The sequence below is a fragment of the Ambystoma mexicanum genome, chromosome 4q (genome assembly GCF_040938575.1).
Source record: "Ambystoma mexicanum isolate Mex_15411 chromosome 4q, UKY_AmexF1_1, whole genome shotgun sequence".
NCBI classification, from domain to species: Eukaryota; Metazoa; Chordata; class Amphibia; order Caudata; family Ambystomatidae; genus Ambystoma; species Ambystoma mexicanum.
In genome coordinates, this window is record NC_090928.1 from 232,040,982 (window position 1) to 232,064,564 (window position 23,583).

At 44.0% G+C, this 23,583-nt stretch overlaps 1 protein-coding gene across 1 annotated transcript in view; it reads right to left on the reverse strand.

The window, feature by feature from the left end:
* Positions 1-23,583, reverse strand: part of REV3L (REV3 like, DNA directed polymerase zeta catalytic subunit) — a 1,615,620-nt gene that overhangs the window by 1,071,916 nt on the left and 520,121 nt on the right. The gene's annotated exons all lie outside the window — the stretch shown is intronic.

Here is a 23,583-nt window from a genome sequence, read left to right on the forward strand (position 1 = left end):
GGCCTGACCAAGAATTAATCAGGTTTTCTCATAATCTTTCCTACTAAACTGGGTAGCTATGTCAACAAATGCGTACCCCATAAAGAAAAACTTCGGGCTCCAATGGCATTCCTCCGCAGAGCTATTTGCACTGTAAACACCATGATACATTCACCCACGTTTAGATAATGTATCCCTGGAGTGGAACACACTATGCCTTCATCAGTGAAGGAAATAGTCATATTTAGCTTTGTCATTATCTTGACCCAGAATATTAACCAGTCTCTGCCTCGAGTACAACAATGGTACAGGCAGGTCACATTCTCCTATAGAGATAGGTAATTGATCAGTGAAAGGAACTCTACTTGTAGCTCCAGAGAAGCCCTGAGCATTCATGGCATTTCCCAATAACTGATATTTTCCCTCTCGTATACATGAGCGAGTTGCCCCAGTGTCTACTAAAAAAGCAAAAGACGCGCCTCCTATGGTAACATCAACCCTTAGTTCCGCTTGAGGATTTGGTGTCACCGACAGTACTGAACACATCAAGTCACCCTGTGAGCTGTCCTATTGTGGATGCATGCGTATTCCTGTGCCTGTAAAAGGACTTCCTCCAGTGACACCCCAGACTCTAGGAGTCAATAACTGTCCCTTCTTTGCACCCTGCTGTATTTGTATGGGTGCGTGCTGTGACTGCCCTTGCAGCAGATTCAATGGTGCTTTCTGTGGTTGTAAAGCCTGTTGCGTTTACGGCACTTGTGCTTGATACACTGTCTGATCTTGGGCAAACCCATCCCTATTTTGTGAACTATATTCTGGAGGATAAGCGGTCTACCCTCTTGAGAACTGCCCATTCTGTACATACCCTTGGCTCCCACAGGTTTGCGCGATGTGCCCAGTCATACTACATGTCCAGCATACAGGAGTGAGCCTTCTAATTTGCCCTCCTTGCATATTCTGATGGTCATTCTGCATATTCTGAAACCCAGCCTTGGTTATTTTGAAAGCCACCCTGATTATTTTGGAAACCACCTCTTCTTCTGAAACCCATTCCTCTGCCTCGCGGCACAAACCCATTCCCTCCTTGATCTGATTGGCATTGATTATTCACCTGTAACGTACCCACTGTGTGCTGGTGTCCCAGCCCTTCTCAGATTGTCAGTACCGCTGCTTCTATGGCGTACTTTGACAATTTCTTCTGTACTAACTTAGCCTCCAAGTTTCCTAGCATCCCCCTCCTTATTTTTCTCTTGCAACACTCTGCAATAATGTGCTATAGTTGACTATCTCTCCCCATGGCTTTGCTTCCATTCCATTCCCACTAGTTTCTTTAGCTGCCTCTGTACTTCTTCTGTAGTCCCGACACAAAATGTGGTAAAATACTGGCACCGATTTCCCCCATTGCTCACTCGTTTCCAAGGTTCACCGTTCCTGAATACTTTGACTATAAGCAAGCAGATCCTCGTCATCTTTGCACCCATATCTGACGTATCAAGATACTGTACACTGAGCACTTTCCAAACAGCCGTCCTACAATTACTAAATGGTTCTCCGTCATGAGCTGTGTTCTCTGCTGTGACATTCAAGTATCCTGTTCTTGTCCAAATGTCATCAACACTTTCCCCAATGATGGCTGCTAGGAGACCCTTAATGTCCCCTATGGCTAGAGTATTCCTTCCTGTCATTTTTTCTAACTCATAAATCCATTTTCCCGTACCCGCTGTTAAACTACAGAATTTGCATCTTAAATTCTCCTTATCCATTTGGTGTCAAGTGATATACTGCGGTCTGGCCCCTCCTTTCTCCAATAAGGGGAATTGCCTGAACCCAAATCCACAATTGGCTCCCATTGTCTGCCTATCCATAGTAGGGACAATGGTTCCCGATTACCTTCTACCTGGCAATGACCTCAGCCAGCTCACATACGGTGGCGATTCTCCCTTCATTATGCAATCGTCCTTTAGGTCGTCTGGGTACGCCATGGGGTCTGGCATCCTATGTTTAGGTTTGCATGCACTTTCTCCCTCACGGAAGGTTTCTGTCTTCGTCTGACATATATGGTCCCCAACTAGTATGGCTTTCACCCTCCTCATCTCTGTTTGAAGTCAGCCTGCCCAAAGACAAGGCTCTATGCTCGAGACTAAACAGGCTTCATTCTTTGCCTCGTGATTGGACACCTATAGACCGATCCTCTTTTCCCCTACTTCGATTCACTTTTTGTCCTCATCTCCCGATAAGCTTTGTCGATCCTATCTCAAAATTCTCATCTAGGTTTACCCTAGACTGTCCTGGCGTCATTCCTTGCGACGGGGGAAACTCCTCTCTGTCGCCCCATGATATTACTGGACTCTGTTCCATCAGCTCTTTCTCAATGCCATTAATATTGCATGACCTCCCGTCTCCTTTTTCGCTTAATTCCCTTCGCTTCCCATCTCACTCTTTCTTCCTCCTGTCTTTTCCCTTCCTTCGTGTGCCATACACACCTCTTCGTCTCTGTATTCTTTTATCTCATAATTTCTGTTCTTCCTCTTCTCTCCTTTTCTACCCGCTCTCGTTCTTCGATTGCTCTCTGCCTGTTGTCATACTTTCTTTGCTCTTCTGCCCTTTCTTAGTTGCTCCTCCTGATACATCTGCTCTCGTCTTGGTCTACTCTTTTTCATGCTCATCCTCTTTCAATCGTTTCTCTCGTTACGTCTTTTCTATCATGTTCATCTTGATCTTCATCTTCCCCTTGCCTGACTTCCTCGATAATTTTCCCATCGAGCTTGAGCAATATCTGTCCACCAATCCATTAGTTTTGTACGAGCGTAGCTTCATCAGATTTATCTTTTTCTCCTTTCCATCGCTTAATCTCCCGTTCTATATCTAAGGATACATTCAGTTATTCGCTTTTCTCCTCTTTATCTTGTAAGACCTAAAACATCGCCTCTTTTCCCTTAATTCTTTCTCTTTCTAGGCTCTCATCACTGCTATAAGCAGGTGGTTCGTGTATTGGATTACTATATCCTGTTGCCACTTTTAGTTCCCTTAATGGATACAATCCTTCATCCTTTGTACTATCGCCATTTGCTTCAGGCACGGTAAGGTGAGCAGAAGGCTAAACACCTTCCTCCCTACACTGATTAAGCATCCGGTCCTCAGGAGGCGGATCCTCTCGTTCCTCCTGGTACATTTTCCAAAGCTCTAAACTAGCCAACCTTTTCTACAATTTCTTCCCTGTGTACGCAGCGTGCAAGTATGTGATCATGTGTTGCAAAACCACTTTTGACAGTGATCCCCTTGTAGCCATGGCATGAAATTTTATCTGCGGTACCCTTAACCCATTCGGCACGATACTGTTTAAGCTTGGGTGCGTGTTTTGGCAGTTGCTTACAAAGATACATCAGAGGAGTAACATCCCCCATTGTGACAAGTCTCAATTGAGTGTCGATACTTCCTGTTGCTTTACAAAAAACAAGTTTAAGAAAAATAAATATGAGCACGCACCAATAGTCGCTGCTCAAAGCCTCTACTTCTCAATTTACTCCAATCTACTTATTTTAGCCAGCGCTGACAATGACTAGAAAAAATGGATTTTAACTTTTGATCTCTACTCAACAAATCCAAGCCTGCATCCCCGTCGGACCGGACTGTCCCATAACCTAGGCTCCACGGTCACTAATTTTCCTTTTCTCGATATGGATGTCTTATGGTGGTGCTGTACAACCTGAACAAAATATCTCCGGCCCTCCATTTGTCTAGCCCACACCCTAGTTTGCTTTCCCCCTCCCTAAGAGCCCTCAACCTTGCTAGTTCTGCTTGTGCCACTTCTAATCCATTCTCCAAGTCCTTCGGCAGATTGGTATCTTGCTGCACTGCAGTGTTGTAGGATTCATTTGTGTGGCATGGGGTGGCGCTGTGGCGGGTGTAGGCAAATACCTTGGATTTGTGTATATTGAGGCCAGGTGGGTGGTATGTGGGTAGAGCCCCCCTCTAGTAGAGGGCTATTGGTTCAGCTGCAGTTAGGGCGGGACCGTTGCCACTCAGGGGTCTGCACTCACCATTATCCTCTACATCCTCCACAATTTTCCACAGGTCTAAAAGCTTTTTACCTTTGTACATGGCTGCTAGGAATGTGGACATGTGGTCCAGTATCCCTTCATTGTTTGTACCCTGTTCTGGCCAGGGGTGGGGCATCCCTCCCTGTGTATCCACCAACCTCCGTTTGTGGTACTTCTCATTTTTTTCGCCTATACAACAGTGCTATACGTGTATTCGATTGGAGACATTACCCCCATGCTAATGATTGTTACGTTCAACACCCCTTTATGTTATAATCGTGCACAATTTGTCGTAAATGTCACTACCAGTTCTTTGTCCCCACTCCCCAGTCCCCAGTCACCCCGTTTCCACACCCACCTCTGCACATGCTCCCTCACTCCTCATACTCACTCATACTGCTTCTGCAGGCCCTCCCTCGACCTCCGCCGATTACACAAAAATATTCAATACACTAAAACAATAAACTAAAATAAAAGGCTAAGCCAACAACCACTACTTCATCTCATTCCCCCACCCGAAATATACTGGGAACAGGAATCCAAGCTCTCTAATTATACAGAGCTCCTACTTTTGTGTCCTCTTATCACATGCAAGGATCCCACACTTCTGTTTCTCTCCTCTTATTCTTGCAACAATATCCGTATATCAACATAGCTGACACTACAAAAACTGCAATGTAGCCTTTATGCACGCCTCACTCCCCTCACACACCAACTAACTATTCAGTCTCGCTCCATCTTCGGCAAACTTCACCCAGACCTTGTCCCTGTTCTCCCCTTTCCCTCTCAGCAAACCCCTTCATTGTTGTTGCCGGCAAGGGGCGTACTTACATCTGCGTGTTCACCCAAGCTCCTTCGTCAGAGGGTCCCAGTATCAGCAAGCACCTTCCTAGGAGCCGCGCCCCGCTCCAAAGAGCAGACAGGAATTCTGTAAAAATTGCTCCTGTACACCACTGCGGTTTGCGCCCTTGGGACTGATCACTGCAGGTGGGTGCGGCCCCCTCCAAAGATGCGGTCTGAAGCCCCAGACTTTTGTGGAAAAATCTGGGATCATGTCAGGGGTCACCAATAATGCAGAGAAACCCCTCATCACTCACACCAGAAATAACAAGCCACTACGGAAAAAGGCCTTTCCGTAGCACACCTCTTGCAAGCAGAACAAGGTTCATTCTCATAAAAATCAAGTACGCAATAGCAGAGAACTTTGCTGCCATGGAGCACTCTAATGAAACCAACATGGACGGCAGCTTATAAGGGCAAAAGGCGTCAATTGACGTGCATCACCTAACGTACAAATCCACGTAGCTGGTTGGTGTGACCCTATTATTAAGGCGGCCTGCTCCATACGGGATGCAAGGTCATTGGTCCAGGCTACTCCTGTCCTTCTTCCATGTTGGGGTCTTCTCACTGAGTCTGCCAGGCTCGGTAATTAGCAATTAAGTGTGTAACTCATAACATTCCCTATCAGAGGCCTAATCTGCACCTTGTACTGCAGACATTGGCGAAGAGGCTACATTCGAGGTCTTATCTTACAAACCCCAACTCTATCCCAGACGTGCCAGTGCCATTCCGGGTCTTACAACCCTGAGCTATACATTTGTTACTTTCCTCCCTGGCACCTCACAGCACAAATCACAGGGGCCTTCAATATTCTGTTGTGATCTTCAGAACGAATGGTTATTCGAACAGTTTAATTGTCTGGGGTCTCGGGCTGGCTGATAATCTGGTATGTTAGGGTCTTGGCATGGGGTATCTGGTCACTATAACTTAGGGTTTGGGCTGGACTGGGTCAGAGGCTTGTGCCCTTCTTCTCATGTGATAACGGCTCACGGGGAACACTCAGCCACCTCATGGCCCTACTGGGCCAATTCTTTCTTAGTTACATGTGCTAGCAGTAGGAGACAATGAAAGGTTTATGGGACCTTGTGAATTTGGCCTTCCTCACTACCAATGCAGCTCATTCTCACATTCACACAAGTAGCTCTATGTCTTTTGCTTGGGTCTACTGTCACGGCTGTAGTGTAAAGCCAGGACTCAATTTAAATTTATTTTACTCACTGTGTCTGGTATTCGCTCATTTAATAACTTCCTTACTAGTGTTTCTCTCTGCGGAGTAGTATTTGTTTGTGACGTCACTCGCGCGACGCTACACGTCTTTCACGCTTGCAACGTCACTTCTGTGACGTATGCGGAAGTCCTTATCTGTTCGACCATCATGTATGCGGTTCGTTTCAGGATTGCCCTGTTTGAATCTACGTGGCTCGATCAAACGAGTGAGTATTTTTCCGGATTGAATGACGGTGTACTATTGATATATAATATAATAGTTTATCTCATCTAGAACACGAAGCTTGATCCGTGCCTTTTTTCATTGTTTTCAGGCGATATAGCTGCTTTTGCCATTGAGGCCTGTGTTGCCGTGCAGCGGTCACAGCTTTTTCATTGGTATGTGCAACCAACTTCGAGCATTATTTATAGTGCTCTTTCCATTGTGTATTTATCATTGTATGATCAACAACCCAGCTTTGATATTTCATTTGTGTATTACTAGGATTACATTAAGTTCTTTTGACTGCCACTTTGTGCGGTAAGACTACCGCATTTGTCATCCATTTCACTTGATCACTCACGGTTCTTCTAACCACAGTGGACATGTGTGATATTTCTGCACCGGTAGGCATTTCTTCCGCACAGTGGCATTATAATTACGATCCTTAGTCACTTCACCAATCTCAAGTTCTGTGCAGTCTTCCAGTTCCTGGGTCCTTTTCATGTTACTCCCTCTCCATCATTCTTACTTGTTCTCACTGGTTTCCTTTTAATCTGGTGTTGTATGCTTGAAACATATGCGGGTTGATTTAGGTGCCTTTGCTCGACACAGAATGCCCATTTTAAGTGCAGTTGGTATAATAGCATGATCTCTTTTAAGTGATTGGATCACAGTTATAGAAAAGCCTTAACTTATTGCAGTTATTCATCACTCATTTGTTTTCCTAATGTAACTTTGGACCTTTGCTTTTTCTTGATTTTTTCCAACCGCCTGCGCAACCCTTGTCCCTCCTTCCCAACCTGGCATGTGGTATGCAATGTTTATTTTTCCATTTTCATTTAATTAATTCATTGTTTACATTATATTTTATGTACCATGTTATTTTATGATTTGATGTTTTGAATTGATGAAATGTTTGGATTACTCAGCCTTGAAGACGACCTGTGTGTCGAAACATGTGTCGGCTGTACATTACCTTATTAAAACTCTTATACTTCTGTGATGTATTGATGTAATGGTGTAAAGCGCATTACCTTCCCACTTCATATCAGTATATCTCAATTTAAAGTTGACTGCTATTTTGCAAGATGGCGTTCTATGTCTAATGCACTCTACAACCAGTTTCACTGTGATCTATCCCCTAATACAACTTCTATAAAGAGCGCCCTCCACCTAATATTCTCCCCAAACACCTACAACACAGACTTGGGCCTCTGCCGCATTCGAAACCTCTTGAGGGCCTGGGACGATATCCCCATCTTCACAACAGTAAGCCATAGCAGAGTGTTTAAGATATGGCAGAAATGTTAACACTGCAGAGGTATGACTAGTAGTAATTTTGTGTTTATTGTAGATTTAATTATTGGTAATAAGCCAGACAAGCATCAGTAGAGACTGAGGTAGCTGTGATAACATGCGTCATACCTATACATGAGATAGGTGGGACTTAAATTAAATAAGGATCACCTAGGCATTAGGTAAGCTAGAAGAAACTGTTCTAGCACTGGCTACTACTATGACCCTATGTGGGTATATGCTCACATTCCTTTATAGTTCATCCCGGTGTATTTTGCTCATTAGGTTTCTGAAATATGCAAAAGGAGCAGTGACCAGAAGTCGGTTGCAAGACAGAAGATGAATGTTTTTAAGCATGCCACATGTTTTAGAATTAACTAATTAGAAAGCATTGAAGATGATATAATGAATAAAAATAAAAAAAGTGACAACAGAACACAATATTCTAATATAATACACATGTTTTTATTATAGAAACCTATGAATACAAGAAGATATAAGGAGCGGTGCACAATTCTCAATCCATTCCCATCCTGATGGAGGCCGGAATACCATAGAGCATTACAAAAAAGGCTCACAAAATCAGCTGAAACACATGTCGACTATACATATGTGAAGAAATACACACTTTAAAAAGTTATAGGTGCAACAAAATAGAATAAAATGCATTTAGTCCTTAGCCCCAATACATAGAAGTGACCTATGTATTATATGTGATTATGTCTTTTTTTAACGAGTCAATGTCCATGAACAGTGTGGAGTGCATGTATTCATGTGAGTGAAAAGGAGGTGTCATTCATTTGTAATACATTTTTGTATTTTCTATGTTTTGAATTTAGTGAAGAAATAAATACTATGCATGACTGGAAATAGATTATGGCCAGTTCTGTCTGTCACTATAGGTCTTGATCTCTTTATGTAAAAGTGTCACTTACTACTGAGCACAGAGCCCTTTGGGTATCGTGCATGCAATGGATGGGGATGCAGAATAACTCAGACAGCAAATAATCAAACCAACTCAGGAAGATGGCAAAGGTTATTTTAATTTCAATTATCTAAAACAGGGAGTTACAACTGACATCAGCGGACGTTCGCTTGAGCTCAATTCATTTCACATAAAAACAACCTTTTATACAAAAAATACATACTACGAGGCAAATGATAAAAACCTACGAGGGGTTGTGATAGGCGCAATGGCAAAAATCCAAGTATACTTTCTTATACTTTTCTATAAGGGGTGGGATTGTGATTGGATATCTGTCAGGTGGACAACTTATGCCTACCTCTAAAATATGTCATCTTTAACAAAGTACAGAGTATACTATTGGCCCTTAATCTAGAAGGCCCTTCGTTATATGGCCGTCTACAATTCGTTGGCACACTCGTGCTATGTCTGGAACATTTGGTTCACTTAGCGGCATGTAAGCTCAAACCCAGGTGCCAGAAGGTGGACTTGACTTTACCTCCCCAACAAATTAGCCCAACATGTCTCATTACCCATGCCTTCTGAAATGAAGATGGTCTTTGAACTTGGCCTTGCAGTGTATTCTTGTCTCTGGGAATATAAGAGTGAGAGCATGCAGTATCACTGTTCTAGAACGCCAAGCCCAACTCTATTTCCATCCTCAGCTCATGTGACAGGAGACCACAATTTGGTCCATTTGCAGCATTTAAATGTCACATGAATAACACTTGGCACGCTTGGTGTTCTTTCTTTGCACCTTAACAAGGGATGATTCAGCTTCTCACATTCACTGCCTTTGAGAATAAATAACCAGCCTTGAATGCTTCAACTTTGATATCAGGCCAAACAGCCTCACCATTTTCGTTTACGATCTCAGCTTATTCGGGCTTCGCCAGTTCTCTGCCTTTCCTCTCCATGGGTGCGGGGTTACTAAATTCATGACACCGATGTCCAGCTTCTATACAATGGTGTCTTCACCTGCAGTCTATTCACTGCGTATAGCCAGCTTCTAAGATTACTTTGTCTACTTGCGTTGCTGCATCTGTAGTTATTGAATGGCTTGCATTTACTGCAGTATATAACAAGTGCAATCATCTCTTCGCATATGAAAGCTTACTCGATTCCCAACTTTGTCAACAGTTTCCATAAGGGCCATGCATTTTCTTCAGCCAGTATTCTCAGGGTGCCACGCTCGTCTCTCGTAAAGTCACCAGCTCCTCTCTCACAAGCTCCTCTTTCACTTGTTTTCATTTTCCTTCAGGGAGTTCCTCCCACAGATTATCGTCTCTTCGGGAATACATTTGATAGGGTTTTCTCAGTGGGTACCTTCTTTCGAATACTCGCTGTGGTATGGTCACAACTGCTGGTGTCAAGCACGGCACAATCTCAAGCCTCCAGCAAATAGGAGGTAGGGGGGGGCTGGATTTCCTGCAGAGGCATGCACGAGCTCCTCTACACTACCATGACTTTCCACCATATTTTATCTTGTTATATGTGTAAGTAGCTAGGAGTGAAAATAAATTGCATCTTGAATGATGTATGCCGGTCTATCATCTAAAAATTATAACCTGTATTTAACTAAATCTGTACCCACACAATGATAGGATATATATGACACGAGTCATTTAAACACGCCTGTACACAAGTGTTTCTAGGTGCGACAAGACAAGGTAGGGAGACATAAGGAGGACGAACAACCGATCTTACTAGACCTTGTGTCATTCAGATTGTGCAAGTGCAGGGAAGTAGGGGGAAGAGTAGAAGTGCAAGGGGAGGGGAAAGGGGAAGTGCGGTCAGGGCAGCAGTGCTCTGAGTAAGTGCAGCCTGGGAGTCAGCTATGGGTAGAGCAAGGAGGCAGGGGGTTGTAGGGTTACAGATACAGCCCCTAAGTGAGTAGGGGCCCAGAGGCAGTGCAGGTGCTTACAGATCATGGCAGAGACTGGTACCCATAAGGTGCTGAGGGTAGCAAGGTGACCAGTCAGCGCAGCAGGCAGGAGTGTCAGCGAGGAACAGAGAAAGCAGAAGAGCTGCTTCCAGAACCAGAGATGGCCCTGCTCAAGTTTGAGAGGGACAGGGAGGCCCCTGCAGAGGAAGGATCTACCTCCCACTCTCTGCACGGAGAAGCATCTGACAGTCAGAGTTGGAGGTAGTTGAGTGAAGGGCTCCAGAAGGAAGATGTTTAGGAAGAGAGTTGGAGGTAATGCAGGCCCCAGAGCCAGAAAGCCTTGTGGATAATACAGAGGGTCTTGAACTTGATCCTTGCAGCCACCGGGAGCCATTGGAGAGATTTCAGGGCTGGAGAGATACGATCCCTGGGCTGGAGGTCAAGGACAAGCCTTGCAGTCCTGTTCTGGATTAGTTGCAGAGGTCGGAGAGTAGAGGCAGGCAGGTTGGGGAACAGGCTGTTGCAGTATTCCAGCCTAGAGAGAACCAGGGCTCGAGACATTGAGCTTCTGGGAGAAAGTGAGAAAAGGAAGAATATCTCCGAGGGGGTGCAGCTGGTAGTGGGACTTCGAGAGGTCCGTGATGTGAGTAGATAATGAGAGAGGAGTGGAAGATGGCCCCAAGGTTGTTTGCCTCACAGGAAGGCTCAGGGAGAGGGCCCATAGAGGGTGGCAAGAGTGAGAAAGGGAAAGGGGGAGCAGGGGTCCCAATGAGGAGGATCTCGGTCTTGCTGGCATCGAGGCAGAGATCATTTGAGGGCCACCATTCCTGGATCACAGATAGACTGCCAGGAATGAGCAAGAGAGGAGAGGCGGCTGAGGGGAGCCTGAAGGAGAGCCGAGTGTCATCTGCATAACACCGAAATTTAGAGGAGAAGGTAGAGATGAGGCGGGCCAAAGGGGCCGCGTAGATGTTGAAGCCAGGGTGAAAGGTATGAGCCCTGAGGAACACCACATGTAGAGAGAGGTGGTGGAGAGAAAGGACCCCCGTTGGACCTGAGAGGGACAGTCCAGGAGAAAGGAGGCTAGCCATGTGATGGCCTGATCTATGATGCCCAGGTTCTCACAGACGGTTGTTCAAGGTGGCGTGGTTAACCATGGTGAATGCAGAGGAAAGATCAAGGAGATTCACAGGTGTTCAGGAAAGCAGTTTCCATGCGTCTGGCTGCTCCGAAGCCAGACTAATGGTCATGGAGACAACCAACAGATTCAGTGTTGAGAGTAAGCTAGGAGATGGCCAGCTTTTCCAAGAGTTTGCTCAGAAAAGCAGTGGTGGAGATTGGGCGGTAGTTTGCCAGGCAATGAAAAGGGTTAATATGTTGTATTCGCCACAGGATATTCCTTTAGTTTAAATGCCGAAATCTATGACATAAGGAGCCAACCCAACAGGTTGAGAGTTGGTGGGGTGTGTAAGCTCTTTCTATGCGAGTTAGATGCAGATTTATAGGTGCTACTAGTGACAAGCGCAGCAGGTGTGAACACCAAAGTTGTCTCGCCCATGTTGGTGCGATAAATAGGAGTACTGCGGGTTTCTCAATTTTTCATATTCATGTATGTGAAGTGCTGGTGGAAAAGGGAATACAAATATCTGACCATTTGACTCACCAAACATAGTCCAATCACACATGCTGTAGATATCTGGAAGCAATGGAGTGTTTCTCTTTGTTTTATCTTGTTCTGAAAGGATTAATATCTGGTGTCCCCATGTGTCAAAGTGTAGCTCCCACTTGTGACTGTGTTGCTCCTGCCAACTGACATTGTGCACTACGATCAGCACCAAGATGCGCCGGTGGCGTACATCGCGCTTTACAAATAAATAAACAAAAACTTATACCAGGCAATTTTCTATGATTGGCACATGTTGTACCACCAGAGGGATTTCCCTATGCAGACATCCGTGCCAAATGGTTTGTACTACAGTGGACAGGTTTTGGAATTTGTTCCCTATTGCTTAGTGTAAAATACTGCTGTAGTTTCTGACTAATAAGTGCTAATAAATGCTTCCCTTTCACTGCCATTATTTCATAAACATTGATGTGTGCTGCATGTTTTTCGCACAAACACTGTATTTGCACAGCCTGCCAGGAGATGAGCAGCCCATCTGTTAAGGTATTTTTAGGTTTGGGGACTGTGAAAGGTCATTCACTTGCAAGACTGAAAGACTGCATTTCAGCAACCGTACAGACTTCAGTAACATCCACGAAATCCTCCCATTCTACATCCGCCTGTGACCACTAAACACTGAATCACACTTGCATTGACCTTATGTATAGCTGTATACTTGGGTGTAATGCCATAATGTGTATACGTGTTAACAACAGTTTCATGGTAGCACTAGTGTCAGATACTTTGTAAAATGCAACTGTTGCAACAAAGGTTTGTATTCTTTCCAGTGAAGGAATAGCCATTAGCTGGTGGGAATGGAGTATGGCTCTGAAAAAAAAAATCGTATTCCGAGTGTGGTCTAAACAGGATTTTGAAACACTGCCCTTGAACCCCAAATTACACAGGAGTTGTATTGTAGCATGTGTGTGCTTTTTGCACATAGTGCCTGTGGCTCCCCGTCATCAGCCACTCATCCAGGTGTTGGGTACACATATTACTTGCCCTGACACTACCGATAACACCTTTGTGAACTGTCTTGGTGCAAATGTTCTAATGTTATTCCAAACATTAGTTCTTTGAACAGATAATAAATGTCTACCTTGAATCAGAGATTTTGTTTAAGTTTGGGATGCACGGCCACACTCTCCTCCTCCAACAGTAGCAGCAGTAGTAACATTTCTTGGAGTTTTAAAAATATTTATTTGATCAATCTGTTTAGGGGCCTTCGAATGTCCAGTATATTTTTTTTTTAAAGAAGTATATGAAATATATGGTGATATCTTTTCTTGGGAGTGACTATTTTCTGTAGAAAGTAATATACATTGTTCACCTTTCCCAGTACACACTTGTCTGCAGTAATGCCTTTGCACCTATGAACCCAAGATGTTATCAGATAACAGTCATTTAATAGAAAAAAGTGAAAAAGAGAAGGCTACTTCTCAAGAACTGTCGGAAGCGGCTGTTTCAGTGCGGCTTGACGGTTTTACGGCTGACGTCCCATTGTCTCTAGGTCCTTTCCTCTTCAGTGTTCCGCAGTGTCGGTTCTGTGCTCGGATCCCTGGAACGGAGCTGAACTGAGCTGTACAGAAGCTTTACAGAAGCCGACCAGCCGTGCTGTCTGTGTGTGCCTAGTGCCGAGTGTCGAGTCCTGCCGAGCTTTGGGTGCTCCTTGACACCCCCTCCAGCGTTGCGGTTACAGGCTGCCGGTTTTGCTTCAGTTGGATCCTGCTGTTCCCGCTGAACCCGCTGCGTATGAGTTTTGGCGCGGGGGCTGGAGTGAGAGGCAGTGGACAGTCAAAAGTGGACAGTAAAAAGTGAAGGGTAAAGGGTTAAAGTGGGGGCTACTGGGTGTATGGGGTGTTACTGGGTACAGCCTCAAAACTGTTAAAACTTAAAACTGGTAAACGCTGAGAGGCGCTGAAAAGGAGGATAAAAGGCTGGCCTTCGCCCGTCCCCCTTCCCTCTCTATCTGACCTTATCTACCCTACCCCTCGTACCCTACCCTAACCTAATTCGCTTTGTGAAGTGTTTTTGAGTTCACCCTTTTTTACCCTCTTGTGGCTACTACAAGGTTACAACAAGTGACAAGGGTGTGATAAGGGTGTGAGCAGGTTCTCTATTCGCTCGCTTGGGGCTTTTGTCCCATCTTAGAAGAGGCACTACTTTCAGCTAAACCCTAGTCTAAAATCAAATAGGGGGTCATGTATGATCTACGTAGTGCGGCTCTTCCCTCGGAACCCCAGAGACTATTACAATCTACTCCGGTGGATATCGGAAAGAAGGTACCCCGCAAAGAGAAGGAAAGAGCGAGGGCATCCTTCTTTAAACCTTATAAATCAGGTGGTGGTATATTTCTTCCACCTAGTGTCTATCGTTCAGATCAGGCACCAGCAGGCTCGGGTCTGCAGGATTCTCTATCGCACTTGGAGGACCAGCCAACGTCTCTAAATCACCCCAGTTGTGCGCTCTTCCAAGGTGATCTTGACTTTACCCTGAGGACTTCCACCATGAAGAATGTGATTCTAAATCATCTAGCCTCTTCAAGTGAGCCTCCTTCGACCAATATTATGCCTCCTTTATTGGTCCCTAGGATGGTCTCACCTCAATTAGAGAATTCTTTGTCTCACCGGTGCGAGGACTCTAATGAGCCTAGAGATGATGACATGTTGGAGCTGGAAGCGGTGGCCTTGGCACCTGATGTGGGAACGACTGAGACCGGTCGAAGTAAGGTCTTTTGAAATCCCTCAGGATCAGCCAACTATATTACCTGAACAAGAGAGGCTGGTTGACTTTGTTCAGAATTCCCTTGAAGTTCTTGTGCCACCAACCATAACAGCTCTAAACTTTGCTTTGTCCTCGTTGGTTAAAGTCTTTGAAAATCTGAAAACTGAGGTCTATCAGCATACAGGTACTCTTCTAGAGATTACCAAGGATTTGGAATTAAATGAAATTGCTATGGTAGACTTAAAATCAGCAATTAATGACTCATTGGGAGGGTTTGTGACGGAGCTCTACAAAGAAGTCAAGGATCAATCATGCAAAATGGCCCATCTGACTGAATTGTGTGGGGACCAAAAAAAGGTGTCTGATCTTATTAGAAAAAGCTAATCGCTGTGATAACAAGACACAGGAAGGGCCGCTGGGTCCTTCTACCCCTCCCCACTTTGAGGCCAGTTTCGATGATACTCCTCTCTCGATATCCGTGATGGAGGAGTTTTTGGGATTGGCTGCATTGGCTGATACTGACTTTCAAGCTGGGGCCCCAGTCGAGGGCTCTCCGATAGATATCTCTTCTTCGGTCTCGGAATTGGCAGCTCCTCGGAGCAAGAAACCAAATGGGAAGTACAAAAAAAAGAGAAAAAATAGGAAGCTAATAGCCAATGATGTCATCACCCCCTTAACTAAAAAGGGGAAAGGAAAGAAAAAACAGATTAATGCTGGAACCAATCAGCATCCACAAAAATCAAATGATGGCTCTAAAACCTTTGAAAAATTCCAAAAGGATTCATCCGTGACTCCTTGCTCTAAAAAGGGGAAGAAAACTCCCAGATCAAAAGCCCAAAAAGTATATCCTATCGGTGAAACGATAATGTCTGGAGGCAAATCTACTGTGGGAAGTCAAACTGACTCTGTGGACCAACCAAAAAAAATTGCACCGATCTTTTTAATGGCTAAACGAAAAAAGCTCCTGTCTAACCCTCGGATTAAAATCGCTCCCATTTTCTTGAAAAAACCAGCAAGGGTGGTTGTAGATCCTGGAGCCAAAGGGGCGACTTCTAGTTTAGAAAATCTGCAAGCGAATACTGCTGATGGAACGAAGTGTCCATCTGATAGATCGGCTCTCCTTATGTCTGATGGTGCGCCACTTGCTGTAGGAATTGGTGCGCCCTCCGGCTTAGGATCTTTGACTGGGAAAGGAGACTTCCACACAGCAGCCCAGGAGCCTGATGAATTGTACAAGCAGAACTTAGACCCGAGTGTTTTTTTATTCAAGACTTGTTGCATCTTCACGAATTGACTCTCCGTTAAATCGTTCTGCAATTCTTATGGAAATTAAGGCAATCCCAGGCCTGAAATACCTCTCGTCAGACGATATTGAAGCAGTAAGCTTCCCATGTGATACTGATACTAATATAGCGGCAAGAGAATTGAAATCGAGACTGGGTTTGAATTTAATTATGGGTGAGGCGGTGGCATGGGAGCAGAGGGGCCTGAAGATTTCTCAGACCTGCCCGGTATGTACTTCCACCCACGCTCAGCAGATAATCAAGACCACTGCCGGGGGGGCAACCAGGAAGGCTGTTTCCCCAACTATTTCAACGAGTATGTGGGACATGTTACCTGAAGTGATCACACAAGTCTTTCTTAAGATGGGGATGACCCATCCGAAGCTTTAGGGTCGACTCCGGTTAATGTGCTATCATGGAATACTAGAGGCTACACATCCTTCTCTGAGGAGCCCAGGAGATCGGAAATTTTTAAAACTTTCGATCTAATTCTTTTTCAAGAAACTTGGCTAACTGGTCTAATAGGTATTGATGGATACTCTACTTTTCAACAGTTGGCTCTGGCTCCTGGGGTGGGCAGACCAATGGGGGGTTTGCTGGTGGCCTCTTTTAAGAAGGTGTTTAAATCCTCAGTGATTATTTCAAAGAGCATCCAGGGGATCCTCATAGTAAGAGTATCTTACAACTACAATGAATGTTCAAGTTGGATTGTGGTAAACCTGTATTGGAACCCTGGTACTTTTCCACTCTGAGTGTCTGTTTGCCCTCTCTGAGGGTCTACTTGATTGTTCTATCCGATACCCTGCGGATGATATTCTCATTGCCGGGGATTTTAATTCCCAATGTATTTCCACTGTGGATCCCAGATCAGGCAATCTATGTTGAATGGAAACATCAGGGGGGATATTCCTAATTCCCCCTCCTGGCACAGAGGTTACTCTTTCTCCACGATAGATTACTTCTTTGTTTCTAGAAATATCTTTGAAAACTTGATAGTTGGAGATGGGAACTCTGATGACCATGCGATGCTAAAGGTGACTCTGTTTTACGAGTGTGCTCTAGTAACTCTTCACTATGATCATAGTGCTCTACGTTAATAGCTCAGGAAATGCTATTAGAACATTTCCCAAAGGAGGTCAATTATTAAATAATGAGCTGCGATACAGGACGAGCCTTTTATCTGATCAGTATCTGTCTGATTTCTGTATGCTTAGTGTTTTTTTGACTTTTCTGTCTGTACAGGCGTCGGTGGAGCCCCTCGTGCAGAAACCACATAAGCTGCATAAACATTCCTTTAACGCCCAAATAATAATTCGTAAAAAAGAATTGAGGCGTCAGATATCTATCCTAAAGAGATCAAGCCTATGTGAGAAGGCCTATGGGGAGGGGCTAGTAAAGTTGAAAAATAACTATAGGAATTGGCTTCGTGCACATAATCATCTGGTACTTCAACAGGATGCTGAGAGAATGCTCTATGCCCCGTCTCTTAGGAATTCTCGAAATTTTTGGACTTTATTAGGTCAGAATGAGGTTACTCAACACCAGAAACTAGATTCTATTATTCAAGAGGGGGTGTGGATTGACCATTTTTCCAAGGTTTATGATTCTGACGCCTCGATGTGCTCGGCTGTGGAAGTAATCTATAGTTGGTATCTTGAGTTTAATGTTCAGGATATAGAATTGTTAATTAAAAAATCTTCAGCTTCCCGAGCTCCTGGTCCAAATGGTTTAAGCAACTCTATCTTGAAATCGGACCCAGATACGTGGGCAAAGGTTCTTAAAGCCCTTTTTGATAATATCATTGACCAGAAGAGAATCCCTGACTCTTGGTCTTATTCAATAGTTATTCCTATTTACAAAAAGGGTGACAGGTTACTGGCTTCTAATTATCGCCCTATTTCTCTCCTAGACGCCGATAGTAAAATCTTCTCGGGCATCATTCTAGGGGAATTGGAATCTTGGGTGAAAACAAAGGGAATTATTCCGAAGCAGCAATCTGGTTTTAGAAAGGGTCTTTCTACCTCATTGAATGGGTTGGTTTTGAGCTGCCTTGCTGCAAAGTCTTTCACCAAGGGGGGCCCTGCTCTCTTTGGAGCCTGGATTGACTTATCCCAGGCATTTAATATGGTTGATAGGGATCTATTGTGGGAAAAATTAGATGCCTGGGGCATTCCCGCTGGCTTACTTTCTATTCTAAGAGAGCTGCATTCCAACAACTATATGCAGGTTAGACTTGGCAGGTCTGGCTTGCTCAATGATCCAATCAGGATAACTAGAGGGGTACGCCAGGGTTGTTAGCTCCCTTGCTTTTCATCCTTTTTATGGCGGGTCTAGCTGACTGGCTACAGGATATTGGGTTAATATCTCCTTCCATTGGTAATGTAAAAATCAATTGGCTAGCATATGCTGATATTGTAGTCTTGGACTACTCACAAGTGGGGCTGTAGTGCCTGTTATTTGCTTTAGAATCTTATGCTAGGATTAATAAATTAAGAATAAACCCTTTAAAATCTAAGATTCTTGTATTTAGGAGGCCTAACAAAAAATAGTGAAGAATTTGGTCTGCAAGCTAGACCACTCCCAGGTAGAGGCAGTCTCAGAATTAACCTATCTGGGAGCTGAATTAAGATCTTTTCTATCCAGGAATATCTTGTTGTCCTCTATTGAATTAAAATTGATCAAATTGGGAGCACAGATGAAAAAATTCCACTCGAAGTTTGGCAGATTTGCCATCCTCCCCCTTGTAAGATTTTATATCGGGAAGGTAGTTCCCATAATTTTATATGGCATGGACTACAATTCTGTAGCTTTCGATCTAGATTGGGATGCTATTGAATCTAAGATTTGGAAACGTACGTTGGGCCTTCCTGATTGTGTTCCGATTGTGTGCCTACGATATGAGCTTGGCTTGTCCTCACTTAGATCATGACTAGCCTGGAAGTGGCCTACTCTTTACAGGCCAATTCTAGATCCCCCCCCTAGGAACTCACTCTTTGAGGTAGCTGCTGTAGAGCAGGAACAAGGAAATAATGTTTTTCTGTGTAGGCGAGAACTAATATGCTCGGAATTACTGTCTGGCTGTGAGTCTGATGCTGAGTCCCTTCTGCAGAACCCTCTAAAAGTGAAGGAAAAAATGAAATTGTCTGATTGGATTTACACGATTGATGAGATGCGGAGAACTAAAAGATCAGCCTCTCCGACATTGCTAGATAAGCGTTTATCGGTTCTACCGGCTTATCTAAAGAAGTCCCCTAGTTTTTGGTTCAGATCTGCTTTTTTGAGATTTCATTTAAATTTACTCCCACCCTGGAATTATTAGCTATAAGGGATAAAGAAGGGGGTACTGTACCAATATGTGATAGGTGCTCAGCTATGGAAGTCCAGACTACTAAACATTTACTTTCCAAGTGTTCTGGGACCTGGAGTATCAGGGCCAGCTTTTTTGGCAGATTTGTTCATGATGAGTCTCGTTTGAACACTGATGATTTATGGGCAAGACTATCATCTGGTAATAAGATGGCTTTATCAATTGAAGTGGGTAGAGTTTTAAAGGAATTGAAGTTAGTAACAATTTGTTTTTTCTTTTGTTAAAATTATGTTGGTTTTGATTTTCACTTTGTTTTTCTTTTACTATGATACATGTTTTTATTCAAAAATTGCAAATGTTTGCTTTTATTGTTTATGTCAATACATTGTATATTGAAATGTGTTAAAAGTCAAATTATAGCTATTGCACTTTAAATTAAAAAAAAATTAAAAAGAAGGCTACTTATTTGAACTTCTGTTTGAGCAGCAAAGAGGCGGGTGCTCCGTCTGCAAGGAGAGTTAAGACGACTAAGGCTCAGAAATCAGTGGAGCTGCATCATGTGACCCAACTCAGGACGGTTTTTCGTGGTTTCCCAGGGCTGATGGGATTTGTAGGAGTTGATTGTACCTTGGGTTAGTGGATTTCCATGTGCTGCTCATAATGCTAACCCTGTGTCTTTCCTACACAAGGCGCTTGGAACATATTTATTCTCTTCTATATTGTGAGGAGTAAGAAACGAGAGGCGGACACAAGGTGTTCATGTTTCCAAACAGAAAATTTATTAAACGAAAAGAGGTTGGGGAAATGCAGTTTTTAGCCATGTTCTAAAGAGGAATTTCCCTACCTATAAAGCAAAACTAAGGATCTGTCTTAATCAGGAAGTCTGTAACTAATAATCTGTCCTTGTGTCCAAAACGTCCTATCCTGGCCCTCAGACTACAAACAAAATAACAAAGGGTGCAAGGACATTTTTGTCTTGATGGTGACAAAACTGTTGAAAATCCAAATGTAATAACCCCAACGAAAATGTTCTCCAAGATAAAAGGCCCTTGCACCCAGAGGATGTTTTTCCTTCCCCTAGATTCTTCAAGTAGGATTGCAAAAGTAATCCTTTAAGTAACAATTCCTTTAGACCTGCTTTGGGCTCGCAAAGTTCTTGTTTAAGCAGTAAACCTCCCTATAAGTCTTTCTGTGAATCTTCTTGCTCTGCAGATTTGCCTGGTCCTCTGCCAGGTATCTTGGTTCAATCTCAAATGCCTGGTATACTCATCTGCCAGAACTTCTTCCATGTTTCACAGTTCTTAAATTGCATCAAATAAAGTGCTTGGTATATCTATCTTTATCAATGCTTGTGCAAACCTCTCCCCACACATTGGCATCTCACGCATCTGTATTGGGTTGGGGCTTGCCTTTGGACTTGGTCTTGTCTGCATTCAAACATTCCTCTTATTAGGTATGATTTTGTAATGGGATTTGCCCACATTAGCAATTTTGTACCATTCAAACAATTTGTGTACTGGTGCTTGTCAAAACGACCTGGGGTCCCCTGATGCTTTGGGCAGACTCACCGGGCTTTTCCTGCATTTCTGATACTCTTCACGCTGTTGCGCAATGGCTCCTTCATCCATCCGGTTTCCATTGGGAGGTGTGCATTCTCCCGAATCCGAGTGATTTGACCGCGGCTGAAATTACCGCAGGCAAATCGTTCGCATGAGAAAGGTGCGAACTACCAAAAGTTTGCACCTTTCTCATGCGAACACACATACAAACTCACACACACAACACACCCATAACACCCCCCCACCCTCAGCAGACCCCCACCCACACCCCCAACATAAACAAACCCCACTTACCTGCATCTTCACGCTGGTTCCCTGCAGCGCCAGTTCCCTTTCACTTCTGTGATTGGGAACTGGCGCTGCAGGGTCCTTTTTATTTTTTAATAGCAGGCTGCGGGGGTGGTCCCAGCAGCAGCCCCCGCTCACTATACCATGAAGTAAAGTGAGCAGTGTGATGCGGGGGACATCCCCGCAGCCCCCGTTTTTTTTTTATAATGCTACTACCAAATGTTCGAACTTTTGGTGTTCGAACCTTTGGTGGTAGCATTTTTAGAACAAAAGGTTCATGCAAACCTTTTGATGCTGGAAAAATCGACCTAAACCATTCTCCCAGCTGCTTAAACGGCTCTTCAGTGACTCGTCTGCTTCCCTTCTCTTTCAGGAATGAAGAGTGCTGCTTCAGCAAGCGGTCCGCCCTGCAGGAGCTCCAGCGCGGCTCCTCCCGTTTCCATGACCCTCTTGGCTCGCATAAGCCTTCTCTTCTGCCGGTCCAGCGGCCTTCTCTGGGTTTGCGAGTGCCGACCTGGAGCTTAACTTCCCGACCTGGGGCTTAATGTCCTCTCCTGCACAGCTCGTTTCCATAGCGCGTTTTCCATCTTTAAACATCCCGCGCACTGAAGGTATGGCCAAACAACTAGTCTGCATACTTCAATTTCCTGTTCCTTTGCACAAATGCCTTACTCCTCTTCCTCTTCCCTGTACCGCAGTGATTTTGGGAGTTTGAGTCCATGGATCACACTGGACTCTCAACTTTTATCTTGTTTTTCATCGAGATTTCACATAAAGGTATACCAGAAAAAAGTATTGTGCATGTGTTCACTCTTAAGTGGTGTTTCTTAGGGTTCTCACCTAAAGATACATTAGAAAAAGATAGTATGTGTTCTCTTAAATGGTTTTTGTTAGGGATTTTACATAAGGGTATCCCCAAAACAAAGGGTGCCTTATGTGGGTTGTGGGTGTTTAAGTCAGGGGAGAGTTCTGGCCAAAGAGATTTAGGAAATAGTTGTCTTCACTTCCTCTACAAGGGGGAACCGTTAGCTGACTATAGGCCATTATGTGCTCTGATGTCTGCTGGTCTTCATGGGGAAGGGAGGAATATTGTGTCTTCTCCAATGGAGTCCAAACGTCTTCCCCCTCAAACCCTGTAGTTGTCCTCTCCCATGGGATCCTCCCTCATATATCCACACCCAGGGTCAGGATCAGGTAGCTGCTGCCGTCCCCTGGCCACATGGGATAGGGTCACTGCCAGGGAAATATGTGATGACTGCACTGGATTCATCATAATAGGCACAGTCTATCAGGCACAGTCGTAAAAATAAAAAAGCTGATCGCTGCAACCAGAATGTCGGTACTGTCCTTTTTCTGATTTGAGATAGTTTTACCTCACAAGCAGGTGGAACAAATTGCATCTGGTGCAAAAGGGATGGTTTCACAAGAATAGAATAGATTAGCAGAAATGTTTCAAATGCCTTTTAAAAGGAATACAAAGAATCACTGAAAGGAGTTGGAAGAGTGCCAAAGCTAGGGACCAAGAACAGAGAAACAACTATTCCACCTCTCCCCTCCTTGTCATGCATCTGGTTCGAGGGACAACCAGCAAAGAACTATTATGGGACTGCAATAGGTTGGATAGGTTGATAAATCAACAAAAAAAACGAAAACCGGTTCCAACAAGGAGAAAAATCAAGTCTCCAGTAACTGACTTAATTTTCTACTGAATAGCAAACATTTTTGACAACAAAACAAACTTATGAAAAAATCATTAGCCTCTCAAAGAGAGGGGTGTATCAGCTGTATTGCATATGGTGGGTTAGCAAAAGATTAAACAATGATAAATAGTTCCTTAGGTTTATTAATAGCTTGGGCAATCCTGGCTTGGAAAAAAGCAGCTTTTGTTTGGAAAACACTTTTCTCATACTGTACCAATGCCAGTTCCATTTCAGCTAGTGAGTCCTGATCCCTCAGCGTTGTCTAAATTCCCTCTTGCCTTCAAGACTCATTTTTAAGAGTTTGAGGCAATGATGTAAACATGGTTTTGAGACTTTGGGGACAAGAGCCTGTAAGTAGGCGCAGAGATCTTTGGCAGCTAGAAAACTTAACTGACATGTCTTCAAATAACACTAGCAACTAACTCCTTGACTGACAAGAGCAGCTTGGAAACCAACTTTCATGATTTAATCTGCAGTGGTGTCTCTTTACTGAGAGTAAGAGAAGAAGAATCTATATGTAAAGAAGTAGGGGGTGAGAGGTGAAAAACATTGATCTCAAACATTCTGGCATAATCATCACTCCAGGAGATAGGAAGGGTATCAGACACCACAACAATAAGGTTCCC